At 41.1% G+C, this 14,965-nt stretch overlaps 1 protein-coding gene across 2 annotated transcripts in view; it reads right to left on the reverse strand.

Annotated features, from left to right (window-relative positions):
• Positions 1-14,965, reverse strand: part of LOC142344101 (uncharacterized) — a 77,371-nt gene that overhangs the window by 60,328 nt on the left and 2,078 nt on the right. The window contains exon 1 of one of the 2 annotated variants that reach the window (XM_075395588.1): positions 13,643-13,731. The exons of the other annotated variant lie outside the window; for it this stretch is intronic. The gene's annotated coding sequence lies outside the window, so the exon portion shown is untranslated. Of the gene's footprint in view, positions 1-13,642; positions 13,732-14,965 lie in introns of those variants that run through there. 2 annotated transcript variants of the gene reach the window in all.

Here is a 14,965-nt window from a genome sequence, read left to right on the forward strand (position 1 = left end):
AATTTTAAGAAATGCGCCGAACTTCGAATACATCTCTTACAAAGTTTCAGCGCATTTGAAGAATTTGAAAAATCAGCGCGCTTCAGCTCATTTCAGTGCAGTTCAATGCATTCAACTCATTTCTTAAATGATTTTAGCTTATCAGCGCACTTCTTACAAAATAATGCGCTGAAACGGTGCTGACATCTCGACCCGGGTAGACAATCGACAAGGCTTTCGTAAAGGCTTGCGATGTTAATATTTATTTAATATGCTTAATTTTGTTTTGATATATTGACTATTTTTGTCAAATTATTCATATCAATATTAGTCGCAGCACTAACTTGTTCATATTGGAGGAACAGCAACAGCAAGGGAGGTTTGGGCTAACCGTTGGCTTTCACAGTCCATAAATAATTGGGATTGTAATAATTCGCTGTCTTTTAAAAAAAACACTTTTATCGCATCTTTTGCCTATGTTATTACCTATACTAAATTAGAACAACTGAAATCAAATCTATTCTCATGAGATGTGCAATTGGATTCCTTATGATTTTCGAAGATATTAACCAGGTTTTCTAAGTCGAAAGACTTAGGTCGATTTGAGTTTTAAAGGTACTTGTTTAAAAAAAACAACAAAGGACTATTGAGCTTTGCAATTTTTCTCTTTCTTTGGTTAACGTGTAGCTGAAGTTCAGCAAGAGCAGCTCGGAGTAGCTTTTCAAAGGATTGATGTTTATTGATAATTGCGTTTTACCTAATGGTTTTACGTTTTACCTAACGGTTTTCTGGCTTTGACTCTACAAGTTATTCACAAAGTTTTCGCGAGGATTTTAGTCAATTTCCAATTTGAACTTCTTTGCAGGTTATTGGCAGGTCATATACCAAATTTTTGAAATTTAAAAAGAAGAAGCAATTGAACACGTCCCCTGTTATTGGAGTTTCCTGTGAATGGATTATGGCTTAACGGCTTCGACAATGACATCTAGCAGAAGTTACGGATTTTTTTAATTTGTTTCTCCTTAATTGTCGAATTTTTGTAGTCCTGTGACAAAAATAGGGTAATTTCAGGTCTCAGCTGCTTCATATAGATAAACAGAGGAGCTCGTTTTATGTTTTAAGTTGATAGTTAATCTTTTTCATGACTTTGAAAACATATATTTTAGACAAAAAATAATTTTTTTTAATTTTGCACTTTGTTTTCCGTTTTGCCTACTTGCTACCTAGTCTCACATTACTATGACTGTTACTATCATAATATTAGTGGTAACAGATCATTTTAAAGACTTCGACACGTGTTTTTCGAAGAAGTTTTATTTAATTTTTGTTTTTTCTCTGTATTTGTTTTTTTTTGAAAACGTACGGCATATTGTAAATAATGGCAGCTCTAAGTGGCTTTTTGGGGAAACATATCAACTCATTTAATGTTTTCAAATGATACCTAATTTTTTCATGGCTTTAAATTTATTTGATTTCCTAAAATACAAATTCACTTTTAACTTTTTCGCTTTTTGTTTCTTTTTTGTCTGCTTGCTACATTGTCTCTTTATTCAGAGATCATATATCACATGATTGGTGTTCTGGGCTATCCAATTGGTTATATTATATTTTTTACGGACTCGATCATGGTTTTGACGGCTTCGACACCGTTTTCCCGTAATTTTTAGCTCAATGTTTTTCGTTCCTTTTTGTAGACGGACAACATATTCCAGATAATTCCAGGTCTGACTGTCTTCTTATGGAGGCATAAACGAAAATAAACCTATTCAAAGGTTTCAGTTGATATCTTATGTATTTCATTATTTTAAATTATCTCTTTTCAAAAAATTTAAACGTTTTTTTTGAACTTTGCGGATTTTGTTCTTTCATCTACTTGCTACCGAGCCTCATTAACAACTAGTGTCATGTTTTTTCTAGTTTAAGTAAAAACAAATTGGTTGAGTATATGTTTTATCTAACGCTTTCTTGGCTTCGTTATTATGAAATTTTTTTTAAAAAATGGACTTTCGTTTTGCGATGTAATTAGTATTTGTTGTTGTTATTTGGTTTTGTTGTTTGTCTTGGCTCGTACTTTTCTTTTGTCAGGTGTCACCTCTAATGTGGCTTTTTTATCTTAATAACAATTTACGTTGTTTTTTTTACGAAGCATTTTTTTCATCCATCAAAAACTTTTTAACAAAACTTGAAAGTTTTTTAACTTTTGAAAGTTTCGCTATCTCTTGCTCATTTTGTAGTAAATTAAGCTAAAGATGTAGATCTGTACATTATAAGCAAACACACATTGCCGAACTTCCTTGTTTATAACTATCTAGGAAAGTAGTTTTGAGTTATCTACAATAGAGAACATGAAAGTATGTTTAACGTAATGGCAAGCAACATAGACAAACTTGTAGTTCCACAAAAAAGTTAGTTTTGCGTCTGGACTACCCATCATTGATTTGCCAAAATGTTTTTAATAGAATTGAAAACACTCGGTCTATCGGTACATTGTTTTATTCGATAAGTAAACTATCTCGCCACACCGACTATGTGTATCGTAACATCAAATCAAAAGCAACGTGAAATTACAAAGGCAAATCTAGCTTGATTTTTTTAGCAGGTCTTAGTCTGAAATCGTTCGCCAATTCAATTCGTTCAAAAAACCGAAAATTATTTTCCTAAGCAAACGGTTTTGAGCCATTTTAGATGTTATTCTTATTGGGAAATCGGTTTTGGAATTTCTCAGAAATAATACGTATATTGCTTTTAGAACGGAAAATCTAAGCGAAAGTTTTGATACAATACGCACAAAAATTCTCTATCCAATGACATAATTTTTTCTTTTCAATTTACTCGGTAGCATTCTCCGGCCCGGAAGAAGATGTTGGGAGGATTGTTACAAGCTTAACGAGCCGGCGGACGAGCGATCCGGACGACGTGCGTACGACGGTGGAGCGAGCTACGCTGTCGGAGCCGTATCGGAGTTCTTCAATCCGAGCAGTTGGATAATAACCCCTAGGGTTGCTCTCTTCAACGATCCAAACTAAATCACCGAAGTTGAGATGCTGCTTGGCAGACGTCTGCCACTTCGATCTACGGTTCAGAGCAGGTACTTACTCCTTGAGCCAACGTGCCCAAATTGCATTGGCGTAGGACAGCGCACGAGCGTACCGCTTACGATGATTGAACTCTTCAACGCCAACGATGGACGGAATTCCGGTTGCTTGTTCACCAAGTAGAAAATGATTAGGTGTTATTGCGCCCAGGTTGGATGGATCGACGCTTACGGGCGTTAAGAGACGTGAGTTACCAGAATTGAACCAGACAAAAAGTAGTGTTCAATACCTCATCTGTGAGGCGACGTGTACCGAGGATGGTGTACAGTACCCGCTTAAAACTATGGACCAACCTCTCCCAGATGCCACCCTGGTGCGGCGCACTGGGCGGGTTGAACCTCCACTTAAAGCCCTTATGTGCAAGTTCAGCCGCGATGTTAATGGTATTCCAATTTTCGATAAATTCACGGAGCTCTTTCTCCGCTCCGATAAATTTTGTACCGTTATCTGATCAAATCCTAGCTGGCATACCCCGACGGGAGACGAACCGCTCCACACCCATTACACAGGAACTAGTGTTCATGGACGGAACGACTTCAACATAGACAGCTCGAGAAGTCATACAAGTGAAGAAAAATCCCCACCTCTTCTTGGTGGTTCGACGAACGGTGACGTTGAATGGGCCGAAGTTATGAACCCCGGTGTTGGTAAATGGAGGAGACTGTATGCGAGTCTCTCCTTTGTGAGGTCTGCCATGATCGCAGTTTTATTGGATGGAACTCAATTTGGAATGTAGTTTAAGGATGACCATAAGGTTCCATTGACCGTAAGTAATCGATGCCCTGATGGTGGTTCTTCAGATGTGTATGCCGCAAGATCGTTTTTACAAAATCATGACGCGCATCCACCACGATAGGATGCTTAGTGTCAAAGTCAATTTCCACTAACCGTCGGAGTCTATGAGGAGAACGGATGAGGCCATGAGGCCCAATAAACGAAGTAAACTGAGCAATGCGGCTGCTCTTCTTAATGGATTTGTTGTTAAGAAGATCCTTTCTTTCAATATTAAAGGACTCTCTTTGAACCAAGTACTGGAGATGACGCTCGGCTTCGTCAAGTTCAACAGGGTCCGCTTGGCTGCCGTCTACGGTACGGTATTTTCATGAGGTGGTAACAGACGGAGCATAAATGCGGTGACACAATGTAGTTTTTGATAAGAACTGAACTTCAAACGGGATTAGACTAATGCTTTGTTCCTTAAGGAGTTTGATTACGGATTCGGCTTAAAGTGAGATGGAGTCATCATCTTATTCCTTGGTTACAACGCCGAGCTTGATGTTATCAACGTAGTCAGTATTTGGTACGAAAGGGAGCTACTTAGTTCTCAAGAAGTCAGGACCCCTCACCCATCTACTGGATTGCAAAACTTCAGCGGACATATCATGAGTGCCAGCATCTGCGGGATTACCACAAGTGGCTACGTGGTTCCACTGGTCAACGCCGCTGTTCTCTAGGACTTCACTAACACGACTTGCATTGTAGATAGGGTGTTTATTGATTGAGTTTATCCATTGCAAGACAATGGTACTATCTGTCCACATAAATAATAATTTATCCACGGTAACTATTAATGCTTGACAGATTTCCCTTTTTTTCAGGCAGCGAGGAGAGTGGCTTGTAGTTCCAATTTAGAAACTGTCAATACCTTCATAGGTGAAACACGGGTCTTTTCAAAGACAAACGCCAGCTCAGTTATAATCTCTCCGGATGTGCAAATTACTTGAGCACTAAGAAAACCTACTGCACTGATTACGTCTTGTGAGCATTCACCAAACATGTGGAGTTCAAAATGATGGAATGGTCCTGAAATAAAGTTTCTTGGTATAGTGATCTCAGCTAACTACCGCAGTTCAACACACAATGCAAAGAATCTGTCAACTGTGTCTTTAAGTAAGTCGTCATCCCAACTTTGACCTTTGACACGCCAATTGATTTTCAATATTAGCCGAGCACCAACAGTAAACGGTGCGACAAGACCAAATGGGTCGTACACATTTGACACAATGCTTAAGACCAAAAACTGTGTTAAAATTTTTGTGATGGTGCTGTTAGTACCACTACTCACAACCAGAGTACCGTTGTTGTGATGCAACTTAAACCGAAGCACGTGCATTGATTCGTCCTTGTATAAAACAATGACTTTCGGGTCAGTGGATTGAGCAGACCCATCATTTCTGCCAGCCAGATCTGGTACATTGCTTACAATTTTAGTAAGCTTGAACCGACCTAGATGGAGAAGATGTACCAATTCCTTTGACCTAATGAAGGCTCTCTAGCGGGATTCCACTATGTCTAAGTAATCGTCCATTTAGAAGTTCTAAAGGACGGCTTTCGCAGCTTCTGGGTACTCCTTAGCTTTATCACTTGCTGTGGGCTGATGTGCGTAGTTGGCGCAGGTGGGCGAATCTTTTGCCCCAAAGGTGTGGCGTGTATACTGGTGTACCACAACATTTGATGTGGGGTACTCCTGCCACAAAAAGCGCAATGGTGGCTGGTCACATGGCATGAGGCCATGAGGCCCAATAAACGAAGTAAACTGAGCAATGCGGCTGCTCTTCTTAATGGATTTGTTGTTAAGAAGATCCTTTCTTTCAATTTTAAAGGACTCTCTTTGAACCAAGTACTGGAGATGACGCTCGGCTTCGTCAAGTTCAACAGGGTCCGCTTGGCTGCCGTCTACGGTACGGTATTTTCATGAGGTGGTAACAGACGGAGCATAAATGCGGTGACACAATGTAGTTTTTGATAAGAACTGAACTTCAAACGGGATTAGACTAATGCTTTGTTCCTTAAGGAGTTTGATTACGGATTCGGCTTAAAGTGAGATGGAGTCATCATCTTATTCCTTGGTTACAACGCCGAGCTTGATGTTATCAACGTAATCAGTATTTGGTACGAAAGGGAGCTACTTAGTTCTCAAGAAGTCAGGACCCCTCACCCATCTACTGGATTGCAAAACTTCAGCGGACATATCACGAGTGCCAGCATCTGCGGGATTATCACAAGTGGCTACGTGGTTCCACTGGTCAACGCCGCTGTTCTCTAGGACTTCACTAACACGACTTGCATTGTAGATAGGGTGTTTATTGATTGAGTTTATCCATTGCAAGACAATGGTACTATCTGTCCACATAAATAATAATTTATCCAGGGTAACTATTAATGCTTGACAGATTTCCCTTTTTTTCAGGCAGCGAGGAGAGCGGCTTGTAGTTCCAATTTAGAAACTGTCAATACCTTCATATGTGAAACACGGGTCTTTTCAAAGACAAACGCCCGCCAGCTCTGTTATAATCTCTCCGGATGTGCAAATTACTTGAGCACTAAGAAAACCTACTGCACTGATTACGTCTTGTGAGCATTCACCAAATATGTGGAGTTCAAAATGATGGAAGGGTCCTGAAATAAAGTTTCTTGGTATAGTGATCTCAGCTAACTGCCGCAGCTCAACACACAATGCAAAGAATCTGTCAACTGTGTCTTTAAGTAAGTCGTCATCCCAACTTTGACCTTTGACACGCCAATTGATTTTCAATATTAGCCGAGCACCAACAGTAAACGGTGCGACAAGACCAAATGGGTCGTACACATTTGACACAATGCTTAAGACCAAAAACTGTGTTAAAATTTTTGTGATGGTGCTGTTAGTACCACTACTCACAACCAGAGTACCGTTGTTGTGATGCAACTTAAACCGAAGCACGTGCATTGATTCGTCCTTGTATAAAACAATGACTTTCGGGTCAGTGGATTGAGCAGACCCATCATTTCTGCCAGCCAGATCTGGTACATTGCTTACAATTTTAGTAAGCTTGAATCGACCTAGATGGAGAAGATGTACCAATTCCTTTGACCTAATGAAGGCTCTCTAGCGGGATTCCACTATGTCTAAGTAATCGTCCATTTAGAAGTTCTAAAGGACGGCTTTCGCAGCTTCTGGGTACTCCTTAGCTTTATCACTTGCTGTGGGCTGATGTGCGTAGTTGGCGCAGGTGGGCGAATCTTTTGCCCCAAAGGTGTGGCGTGTATACTGGTGTACCACAAGATTTGATGTGGGGTACTCCTGCCACAAAAAGCGCAATGGTGGCTGGTCACATGGCAACACTCCAACTTGGAGGAACATTCCCTCGATGTCGGCGGATACTGCAAATGGATGTTGTCTGAACCGTAGGAGTACATAGATTAGGTTTTGTAGTAAGTCAGGTCCGGTGAGTAATGACTTATTAGGAGATGCGCCATGGAATTTAACTGCTCCGTTCAGTGCCCTACAAACCTTGCCCGGCTTGGGTTAACAAACGGATGGTGTGGTTGGTACCACTCTTGTTCCGAGCGACTTTCAACATTATGAGCGTTCCTGAGCCTTATTACGTAGCCATACTCTAACGGGCGGATGGCAATTCCTTCATATCCTGTCCAAGTATCATCTCGATGTTTTCATAGCAGTATCTGACCGGGCCTTGAACTGCTAAGAGCGGGTAGGTTTCTTGAAGTGCTTTAATGTTGATCACATCGGCGCCTACTTTTAAATCTTCCCTTACGTAAGGACTGACTTTAAATGGTTCAAATGCTTGGTCAACGCTTGATGTAACAGTCATTTCAGCCAACTGAGTGTCCACAAACTCCTCGGTATTTGTACCCTTCACTGTTAGTTTCAATGCTGTTCCGTACAAACGAAGTCTTTTTCCAAGATCTTTGAACACCCAAAAGTTACTGCAAGTGGTATTGCACAAAACTAAAGCCGTGGTATCTTCACCGGAACAGCTCGTCAACTGTAATTCAGTCACCTGAAGGAGGCCTTTAACATCACTAACAGATGACAAAGGAGTGGTCTTACTTAAAGATTGGATACTAGAAGGTTTTCTTTGACTTTAACCAGCATTAGAATTACTGTTGTTGTTGGTTGAAGGAGATTTTGATAGATAAACCCTCTCATCTCTATGAAAAAGTGTATCATGGGAGCTGTTGCAACCGTCCTTCCTGCATCTCCTAGGTTTTTGGGCATTGAATGAATATATGCTTTTCTCTCAAACATGAGAAGCACAGTTTTGCTTCCACCAATACCTTTGCTCGCTGATCGGGACACTTTTCTTTAAATACCCGACACTCTCAGATGCGGTGGTTAACTTTACATATAATGCAGCAAGGGGTTGGAGGCGTTGCCGATGTTGAGGCTGGTTTCTGAGTGCCCTTTGTTTACGTATTAGCTGCAAAAAATTTTTGGGAAACTTTTATCCTGACTACTGAGTTGAAGTTATCCTCAGTTCTTGCCGTTGATGAAAAATGTTTCATTAATTCATGTGCCTCGGCTTTCTCCTTCAACCAATCGTTGAAGTCAAGGATTTTTGGTAGAACCATTGTTTCTTCACTGTGAAGAGTGACCAAGACTCTCTCAGATTGGGCGGCAACTTCTGCACAGCCGTGTTAAGAAGTGAGGCGCTCTTAAGGTCTGAGTCATTTGAAAGTGATTTAAATACCACAACAAGACTTCAAATTATTGCAGAATACATTTACAGTAGAATAGAATAGAATCAATCATTCAATCATACATCATACAATAGAATGTTATCAACATTGCGCATCTTTAGTGGTGGTAAAGAGCCGAGTTTGTCTAAGTGTGCACTGACTACTGCATGAGGTTGGCCAAGTTTCTTAAGTGCGTCCTTATAAATTACACCACAGTATGTGAACTCAGCTATGGTGATTTTAGCTTTTCCAGTTACAAGAGTTTTTAGGTATGTTAACTTGACATCATCAGTCAAAGACTGTGAGTCTAATGCGCTTTTAATTTGTGCGGACCATTCATACAACTGCAGGGGATCACCATTGTACTGCGACAAACTCCACTCGCGCAATGGATCGATCTTCTTACAAGTGATTGCGTCCGCCAACTGCTTTATCAAGTCCGCGGAGTCTAAAGTAGGAGACGAAGGTGTGGGATGCGGTGGGCCACCTGAACACAACGGGTTTGGAACGGTAGCTTCATACTTTGGCGGAATGATCAGGGTGACAAAGGTGGGGCTGTACCTGTGGAAGAACTAAAAGGATCGCCTGCATGAAGTCTGATGTTACGTAATAATGTTAACAGATGTAGCTACGAGTGGTACTGCATTAGACGGGACTGCTGTCAGAAAACAGCAGATTTTGAATCAGGAGGCGCATGAGCTTCGTAGGTTATGAGGACAAGATTCTGGGGCTGGCACCTCTTTTTGGCGGCGGTGGATAAATTAATTGTGGTACAAAAACCTTTGCTGAGGAAATGAAATGCGCAAGCGGAGAAAGGGGTAACGGATTGACATTTTTCGCCACTGGGTCAATGGGGTGTAGTGGGAGTGTTTGTGGCGGCGAAGGAGCAAATCGGAATGCTGGTGGGATTAACCGGAAATGCGGTGGTACGGGGTTTAAACGGTGATATGAGGCAAGGTATATTTATGTGTGCTTGTGCTTGATTAGGTGCTAGCGGAGCATTAGCAAGTGCATTCAAAGGTGGTGACCAGGGAGGGCTGACTAAATTCAACTGTCCCGGCTTGCTCGACTTGCGAGGGAATTGGTGATCTCACTGTAAACCATCGAAGTGCATTGTTGCTTGAGACAGTTGTCGGGCTTTGTTTGGGGCGTTTAGTTGAGTTGGCATGCCAAATTTTTTTGGTGGCGATGGAGGCGTATATTGAGGCTGTTGCTGCTGCTCTTGCATGATGTTGTTTGGAATATGTGCATTATTGGTTACATTGGTTCTACTACTTGGTTTTTGTGGCTCATGGACAGGGAGGCTGATGTTTGCCTCAGCTTGACCATGTGTATTCAGATTAGAGCGTGAGTTTAGAGGTTGGGTTGAAGCAGATCGTGGGACAATTGCCTGGTTGGATTGGTTGATGGAACCAGAAAAAAGCAAACTCAGCTCACTTGCAACATCTGCCATGTTCCCGGTCGGTGACGAATTGACCCAATCCTGAAGAAGTTTCTTGCTCTTTACTGAACTTCTTTCGGTAAAGAGCTCGCTCGTTTTGCCTGTACTAGACCCGTCTGATGATGGTTTCGTAATCAACTCAAACTCCTCATAGGCTGCAGCAATTAGTTGCTTGCGATGTTCCTCCTCAATTGTTGTGTTTCCAATTTTCGCAATTGCGTTTGTGTTTCAAATTTAAGACGCTGTATAGCAGCGCTCAGCTCCGCCTCATTATGTTTCTCAAGTTCCTCCTTTTTATGTTTTGATATTTCTAAGTCTCGTTGACGCTGACTTGATCTTTTTCAGGAAGTCATGTGCGAACCTGATCTTGAATGGTTTGTAGAGGCATCTTTGAACTTCCCAATCAGACGCTCGAACTTAACTTTCCTCTCTTGCTTATCCACAGCATTGCTAATTTCACCACAGATATTATTAAATTCAGCCTCTAATTTTGCCCTCGGACTATAAACTTTGATGAATTTTTCCTGCAATGTTGTCATGATCATATGAAAACAGGAACCAAAAGTTTAATTTGGTACTATTACAAAAGTACACTCGCTTACATGCGCAACAACACAACACAAATGGGTAAACCGAACCCTAGTGTGAATGTTTGCCTAGCAAACTGCCAAGGAGCAAAATTGTTGGTCGAGTACAGTAGTACCCGGCGAAAGAAACAAAGGGCGGTGAGCGCAAAAGCAGGACACATGACAGAACGCGAGACAGGACGGACGCGAACGTCGGGCGGACAGCGCGTAATGGTACGGGAAAATTGCACGGGCGGGCCGGAAACGTCGGGCGGACGGCGTGCGTCTAAGCGGAAAACTGGTACGAGCGAGACGGAAACGTCGGGCGGACGGTTGCGACAAAACGGGAAAACGGTACCATCGTTACGGAAACGTCGAGCGGGAAGCGCGCAACGCAACGGAAAGCCGGGATAGCATGGGAGTGAGACGGTAAACCACGAGCGAGGAGGCGGGAAGAACAATGCTAGCACAACAGAGCAACAAACTCAACCAAACAAACTAGCCGTAACTCCAGAACAAACTTAAGCCACACCCTAGAAAAAGGGAGAGAAGCTACTGCCAGGCAATCTATAACCAAAAGTCGAAAAGGTCAGGAATTTTACTAGCCCTAATTCCGGAACAAACTTATGTCACAGCCTAGCAAACCACCCTACCCAGACAACAAAAGTGCACACAACTAAAATAAATCAAGACACAGCGAATTGCTTGCAAACTAGTGTGGCGAAAGCTACGAGATGAACCAGCCGTAACTCTAGTATGAACTTAAGTCACACCCTAGCAAGCAACGAGACTAAACAACAACCAGCATACTAGCAGAAAAAATTCTACTACAGCACAAACTCAACACACTACATCATACAGCAATTAAACGGGGAATAGAATGAAACAAGGCAAAACGGAAACAAAAATACTGAAACGAAAACTGAAACCAGATAACCGGCGGAAAACGGACGGTAGTGAATAACTTCAAAAAATGGCGAGAGCGAAACGTTAAGCAAAAGCGCTATTGGAGAGAATCAAACACAAACTAACCCGTAACTTGTGAGTAAACTTAGTCAAATCGCTTGTCAGTGGGTAAACCCCAACAACAACGCAAGAATGAGAACAATCCGGTTATCAAAGGCTTGGGTGCAATGCGCTTTACGGTGCTTAGAAAGCTTTTTTGGTCGGGAGCGTGTTATCAAGGACCGGGGGTGGTTCTTATGTGCTAATATTACAGTGAGTGTTTTCAGCTCAAGCGCAGGCTTCTTATGTAACGCTCTGTACTCTTTAAGTAAACTAGGATCTTTCTGTTTACGTCTAGACACAATGTCTTTAACTATATGGATGGTAACTAGAGTACTACGCTTGAGCTGATTGAAAATATCAGAAGTTCCTTCTCTGGGGCAATATACTATAGCTTCTATACGCTCCTGATATTTTTCAAGCACTGCAATGAGCTGCGATGGTGTTAAAGGCTAATTATTATTGCTGCGATGACGAGACAACGAATTGTTGACCACATCATGCCATTTAAATATGCGCTTTTTATCACGGAAGAAATGACTGAGTTGGAACTGAGCAGTTGTTTGGATTTTCACAGTGTTAGAATTGAAACTCAGACCCCGTAATGCATAAATCCTGTTTTTATAATGGTCTTGAAATGCTTGAGGCAAAGTTTTTATGGCGTGATGCAGTGAACTTGCAGCAAGTATGAAAACTATAAGTTTCTCTAAGATCTTATTGGTGTGAGTTTTGCTCAAATTCCGAATCCTAAAGAAATTCTGTCAGGTTCTTCAGAAAAAAACTACCAAGGATGAGCTCTTTTTGCAAAAAAAAATCAGTTACCTGATTTTTTTGTGAACTTTGAAAAATTTGACAAAATTTGTTCTTTACAACGTTTTAAGTTATCTAACTACTATAAAAATATCGGAAAAATATGTTACATTGATGCGAGAGATTTTTTGCCAAGTTTTCAAATTTGGTCAATTTTTTCAAACTTTTTTGTTGCTTCGCGCAAGTTAAGACGTTTATAGTCTTCTTAAACTAAATTCAGCAAGATATAGCGCAATAATACAATTTTCGCATTTTTTGCCGAATTTTTTCAAAGTTGATGTTTTTAAACTCCAAAATTGTAAGGGATAGACTATCGGTGACCAGGGGAATCGAAAATACCGGATTAGAGGAAGTGAAACCGAGAAAAAAATGGGTTGGGTTACTAGAATTGCCGGTTTCTATAATTTTAATTTAAAACATCAAAAGGGGTTTCAGCTTTGATTGAGTCTTACAAGCTTTTAAGCTATGAGGCAGGGTTTGGGTTTTACACAGACTGCTGACAATTGAGATTGTGCCCGTTTTAGGAACTGTATCCTTTGTAATCGGTTCTCCATTAGCTTGTGTGCAGCTCAGTCTGATTAGATTTAACTGTTGTTTCGGTTGCTCCAACTTGTCTGCCTATTTTTTTCGTACAAGGCAGAACGTTGTTGAACTTGTTGGAAAGTATTGCGATTCCATCTTGTAGAGACCTGATGACATTTCCGAACAATGACAGTCCAATTAGCACATAAATGCACAGACCGAAGCTGAACAGAACTCTGAATTCACTCTCCGTCCGCGCAGGATCCGTTGGATTTATATCGCCAGAGGCAATTGCTGACAAGCTTTACGAATATGAAGTAAAAGGAGGAAACTGCCGACAAGTCCTGTCCAATAATGAAGACAGGCAGCGGCAACACAAAAGGCAACAGGAACGCCATATTCACAATCAGATATAGTAAACTGCAACACTTTAGTATAAGAACTGTTCCCAGATCGAGATTGGGATTACAGACCAAATTGCCTGCTTCCTAACTGTCGTTAATTATCGAGAGACTTTTATACGGTTTTGTTTATGATCATATGAAATCTATTTAATAAGTTTATCACATCAATTAGGCTAAATAAATGCCTAAAAATCCAATGGAGTTAACGGAACTGAAAGGCTCCCAGGTCGAGGTTATCGTTTGTGCTCGTTTATGACGCAGACCGTTTTTGAACGCACACAGGGGGTATGGTGCTTTCAAACATACACAGGCTAGGAATTTTTTTGAACGAGCAACATAAACGCACCAAGTACTTACGGTCAAGCCAAAGTCTGCCCCATAGACGAGCCAAAAATTGCCCCATAGACGCACCAACTCCGCAACATAGACGAGCCAAAAACTGTCCCATAGACGCACCACTTCTGCAACATAGACGAGCTAGAAACTTTATCATAGGCGAGCTAAAGTCTGCATCATACACCTTTTAAACATCTTTTTATAGCAGTACTGTCGGAAAATTGTCTCAAGTTGAATTGAAAAAATCAACTTTTTGAGATTTTCCAGTATGTTCTGGGTGTGTTCCCCTCCTCCTTCTCTCACCACCACCACCCCCACCACCACCACCACCACCACCACCACCACCACCACCACCACCACCACCACCACCACCACCACCACCACCACCACCACCACCACGACTACTTAACGATGTTAGGACGATGACTCTATTACATAAACCGAAGCTTCCTAATTTGAAACTGGCAATTCCGATTAACCCGACGCTTCTCACAACCAATACGGATCATTTCTACAAAACCAACAAAAACCGACGCTTCATACAAGCAAAACTGACAAATACCGACATTTCGTACGCCATTTATGTCGATATTTCTTAGCTCGGGATCTTTTTATAAATTACACGATCCAAAGTCTGGATCATAAACTTTTTCGGTCTTTCTGAGTCTTTTCATAAATGGAACGTGCCAAAGTCTGTATCATATCGCATTTTTGTCTGTACGAGTCTATTCATCAGCGTTTTTGAACGAGCACATAAACTCACCAAAGTTTTGAACGAGGCGAAGTCTGGATTATAGGCATTTTTGGTCTGCCTGGGTATTTTCATAAGCAAAAATAGTTTGGATGGGTATTTTCATAGATCATTTTGAGCGAGGAACTCAACCTGGGCTCCCTCGAATTAGAGGGGCGCGGTACCAAAAATATAGCTGAAAACACTCAGTCTAACGGTACATTGTTTTATTCTATATAAGTAAACTATCTCGTCACAACGACTGTCTGTATCGTAACATCAAGGCAAAAGCAACGTGAAATTACAAAGGCAAATCTAGCTTGATTTTTTTTAGCAGGTCTTGGTCTGAAATCGGTCGCCAATTCAATTCGTTCAAAAAACCAAAAATTATTTTGCTAACGGAACGGTTCCGAGCCATTTTAGAAGATATTCTTATTGGGAAATCGGTTTTGGAATTTCTCAGAAATAATACGTATGTTGCATTTAGAACGGAAAATCTAAGCGAAAGTTTTGATATAATACGCACAAAAATTCTCTATCTAATGATATAATTTATTCCTTTCAAGTTACTTGGCAACAGTTAAAAACTGGCTCACCATTTAACTTAATGCTAT

Source organism: Convolutriloba macropyga, chromosome 8 (genome assembly GCF_964194025.1).
Source record: "Convolutriloba macropyga chromosome 8, txConMacr16.3, whole genome shotgun sequence".
Lineage (NCBI taxonomy): Eukaryota > Metazoa > Xenacoelomorpha > Acoela > Convolutidae > Convolutriloba > Convolutriloba macropyga.